Source organism: Saccostrea cucullata, unplaced genomic scaffold (assembly GCF_032062105.1).
Source record: "Saccostrea cucullata isolate Sc308-1 unplaced genomic scaffold, CSIRO_AGI_Scuc_v1 ctg10362, whole genome shotgun sequence".
NCBI lineage: Eukaryota > Metazoa > Mollusca > Bivalvia > Ostreida > Ostreidae > Saccostrea > Saccostrea cuccullata.
The window spans coordinates 1-4,819 of NW_026924407.1; the positions used below are offsets into that span (position 1 = coordinate 1).

Here is a 4,819-nt window from a genome sequence, read left to right on the forward strand (position 1 = left end):
GAAGCCTTAAAAGAAAAGAGAAAAAAACTCCCCAAATTCGGGGGAAAAAAAAGGGGGGGGAATTTAAAATTTTTTAAAAATTTTTTTTTTTAAATTTATATATATATATATATATATATATATATATATATATATTTTATTACGTTTTAGACCTCATCTCACCTCTAGAATTCTTCTGTTTTCGGAGGATGACCTGGTGGGTGGTCTGCCATCAAGTGTATCCCATGATTCATTGTGAGTTCCGGAGAAAGAACTCAGTGATTTCAGCAATGGATGTCTGTTTGCCGACTGTGGAGAAGTCTGAAGAGATTTGGAGCTCTGTCTGGGAGACTTGCTGGTGGTTGGATTCCACTGATTTCGTATTATCCTGGATCCATTGAAACCTGAAAGACACTGAGGCATTAGGAACTTGCTCTATGCAAAAACAAAAGAATTTCAAGGTCTTAGACATGTTGGAGATTTAATACCATTTCTTGATGGCGGTCGTCTTGTTGGTGTCGGTGGAACAGATTCTGTCTGTATAGTATCATCAACTATTTTGAATTAAAATAAAACAATTTTAACACTGATTTGAAAAAAATTTACATTGGAAACATATAAAGCAATGCTTAATTTGTAAGAATGAAAATTAATTGATATACCATTGATTGGCTTTCTATTAGGGATGTGTAAGCAAACACAGGATTTGTTTCGGCCCGAAACCAGCATTTGTTATCGTTGCTTTCGTCATCATTTCCTTCCAAAAGTGACGCAATAGAGTCATCCAACTTCGCACGACATGAAACTTCCAAGTCAATTATGGACCACTCTTGTTTGTATTCCCGAATGACGTGTTCTAACTTCTGTTTGAATATATCGTCTGCTGTGTCATATTGTTCAGCTTTGGACCGTCACAAAAGATTTTCAAGATGAGTAGTGGTAGGAGACCAAATAAAATGTAAACTAACAGATGACCCCACCATGGTAGACGAGGATATACTATTTTAACTAACAGAATTACAGCTACAATATAAACTGCTAAAAGAAATGATTTGATCATGGCGTCATAGTAATGGTTAGAAAGAGATCCAGGACAAGGAAGTGCTTCATGTAACATGTCTGAAAAAAGAAGTTTTTTGGGATGCAAGGTTCACCTTGGTCATCCACAAACTGCACTAAGTGGCGGGCTTTCCATTTTGGTACACCATTTCTAGTGGTAAAAACATGACAGGCAGCGCATCTTCCACAACCTCTGCCCGGTATTACTTGGTAACAACGGTTTGTGTCTGGAATCGTGTCATCATGCAAGTTTTTATTGATCAGTGTTCGTGTATGTCTCTCCAAAAGAAAGTTCTGAACTTTGTTGTTAAAATGCTGAAAAGTTTGTTCCACACGTTTCAGAAACATACATGCATAAAGGTATGTAAAAAGTACAATTAAATAATACTGTGCTAAGTGACGTATGTTTGCTACAAGGCATATTATGATGAGGAACAAAATGTCAACAATGATAAACGTTATGTCTATGAAGATTGGAATCGCACAAATTAGGAATGCTAACCAACCAAAGCAAATAATACACCACCAAAATCGTTCACAAGGAGATCGAGGGAAGGTTGCCCCTCTATGTCTATCTCTCCAACCTCGATTGGAGGAAGATTAAGAAAGCCTCTCACACTTTTCTCACATGTATTTTTAGATTTTTCAAGAACGAGGTCCTCCATATCGCTTCGCTTGTCCTCATCGTTCCATTTCTCACACACTTTACAATTTCTCCCAAAAATCTCCAGAATAATTGCAAGAACACGTTAATGGTCGACAACTTACAAAACAGAAGGACAAGTATGGCTATAAATAAGGACGTTAACTTGACAATCACCCACAGGAATATGTGAACAGCATTTACATCTGTTAAAGCATTGCTGGTGAAAGACCTCAGAGAAAAGATGCCACCCAACTGGTTCCGACATTGGAAAAATGTTTCGCATAAACCAGGCTTCTTACAAAAATCCACACGGTTCTTTTCCAAAGTGTGTCATCTGCAGAAATTCTTAAAATAATCATCATCAACAGTGGCAAAAACCATACGGCAAAACATGCCTGGTAGAGACTGTAACAACCGTGAATAAACGATAAAGAGATCAGTTTTGTGGAATACAATGGCAGCATCATCGTCAGGTTATTATGTTTGGCTGCTTCTAGTTTATTTTTAACGAAATCTTCTTCGTAATCCCAATATACTGTTATAGCAGTTATTGGGATCCAGAAAGCGAAAAGGGCTGCAAACGCTTGCATCATGTTTCGTAAAAAGGATTCCCATGTGCTATCCTTAGATATTTTGCGTTTGCAGCAGTTGTGTAGAGACACGTATTCATCGTCAACATTATCTTCTTTTTGTTCAATCACTTTCTGTTTGCGTCCGTGCACGTAGCATTTGCATTGAAAAAGTCGGCGATAGAGAAAGGAGAAAAATCCTACAGGAGCCTTGTTTCTCCTTACCAGACGATCAGGATCCCCTTTAAACCAAACGGCCCTCAACTTGAAGTGCTCAGTTTTACTCATTTCCATGGTCTCTATGACGTCAGAGAGTCGGTGGAGATTCTCTCCAAGCTTCATTCGATGTTGATATCCACAAGAAACGTACTCAGTTCCTAGGTTAACAGTTCTTAATTCAGAAACATTAGGTGGAGTTGAAAAACGCTTTGTAATTTCAATTTCTAAAGGGGTTGTCAGAGAAAATATGAATTCCTGTAGCAATGACGTTTTCTATATAGAGATGTTGGGATGAAACGTGCAATAAAGATTACCAGTATTATCTTCAATACGAAAATAAAACCAAAGAAGATTTCCACTAAGTAGTCTTCCGTATTATTTAAAGATATAACACCACTAGAATTTCTTAGCAGCAATTAAATATTTCAACAGCAGTTCCCAAACTTTCAAAACTTCCTTTGCGACACATTAATGGTTTCTGAAACATGACTGTGGATGGGTTTAAGACTAGCTGGCGTATCTTTACACGGAAAGCATCGTTCCAAAATCCCCAAAGACAGTTACTTGGATTCTCCAAAACCGAAAGGTCGTTTGTTTGAAAGGAAGTAGAAAATGCCCAGTGCGCAATTGGATTGAAAGTATTACAGAAAAAAGAACGTTGCGTATTCCATTTAAAGAAAAATAGTCAGTGGTGCTGTTTGTCATTTGATCACGGTGAACCTTGACCTTTAACCCGTCAACCTCGCCCGTTTCAACATCAGCAGGGAGTTCAAAGGTAAACCTTGCAGGATCTTTGATACACCGGGCTACAGGGAAAACTTCCCTTTGAGTGGTATTCAGTTTGGTTTCTGAGGACACACTTCCAAAGCGAGAAAATAATGCACCCGTACAAAGATACACGAAATTCCACGAGCCATTTCTGTGAATTTTCCTCGTCAAGGATTCAAAACACGCCAAGGCCCCCCGGTTCGGTGAAATGCACGGTGCATTTCACCTACAATAAACTGACTTACCAATATTAGTTGTAATCAAGTTTGACATTTGTTGACAAGGGTAAAAATACCCAGATAATCCTTCACGAGTTACACAACGCAAGTAATCAAGCAAAGCACTGATTACGGCAATTTAAAAATAAACCTATTTGTTTTAGACGGAATCTCAAAGAGTACCAAAGGAGAACAATAATACACAATATTCCGATAATAAGACAAACGATTTAAAAAAGGAGGGATTTAATTCTGAATGTACGTATGTATTCCCCGATTCCTTGTCTCGGACATGTATTGAGTTGTAATTCCATTGTTCTTTCAAATTGTTTCGTTGTTTTCAGTAAACATTTAACTCTTATAACTAGTTGTTATATTTTAAAGGTGTTTGCACTCCAGAAAGTCTTAAAAAGAAAGTTGAAATTAAAAACCTGATAAAAAAAAAAATTAATTACGTTGCTACTATAAATGCAGTGTCCGATCAGTTTTCTTGTTTCATGAAAACGATGTTTCTGGACACACACACCCTTCCTTCAATTGTAAGAAAAGTCAAACTTCTTATCGTTATAAGTAACCAAGAACCAATCAGGAACCCCCATTCCATTTGAAATATTTTTGATGTAGTCTAAGTTTGCTTACAGTGCAGGGAACTAATTTTGTTACAAAAACCAGCATCAGGATCAGCATAAGTAGGATCAGGATAGAGCTAGCATCAGCATCAGCATTAAAAAAAACAGCATTCTTTGGATCAGCATCAGCAAGCAAAGGATAGAACTAGCATTGACCTATTTTAAAACCAGCATTGACCTACTTAAAATCAGGATTATCCTGGTTTACTGAAAACTACAGATTTGATTTTCACAAAACGAAACCGCAAATAGGCATTCCTATATTTCAGTCGGAAATAAATACAAAGATTGTATTTCTTGCTGACAAATTAGCCAATATAATCCTAAGATTATTATAAAATTAATTCAATAGCAATAACCCCGTGATATTTTCAAATCTGAATCAGCTGATCACCAAACGCTATGGAGTCTACTGGTGAGGCCACGCCACGGATTGCTGATATTGAGATCGGAGAAAGGGGTAAGTAGTTGGGCTTGCACATGAAAAATCAGTTAAACAATATAATAAAAGTATGATATTGTGAATATGACTAATTACTACAAAATTCCATTGGGTTTTATAGGCATACGCATGCTACGAAGTTTTTCAATTCGAATTTCCTCTAAATTTACGGAAGTCAGAAATAAAAGTCACAGTGCATTTGACGAGATAATCTGCAAGCAATTAATCATAGACTGAGTTGTAATGAACAAAACATAATAATTAATCCAATGCAATAGTTGATTTTATGT

At 36.9% G+C, this 4,819-nt stretch overlaps 1 pseudogene; it reads right to left on the bottom strand.

Moving 5' to 3' along the window:
* Nucleotides 1–162: 162 nt before the first annotated feature.
* Nucleotides 163–3,389, bottom strand: LOC134266373 (uncharacterized; annotated as a pseudogene).
* Nucleotides 3,390–4,819: the final 1,430 nt, after the last annotated feature.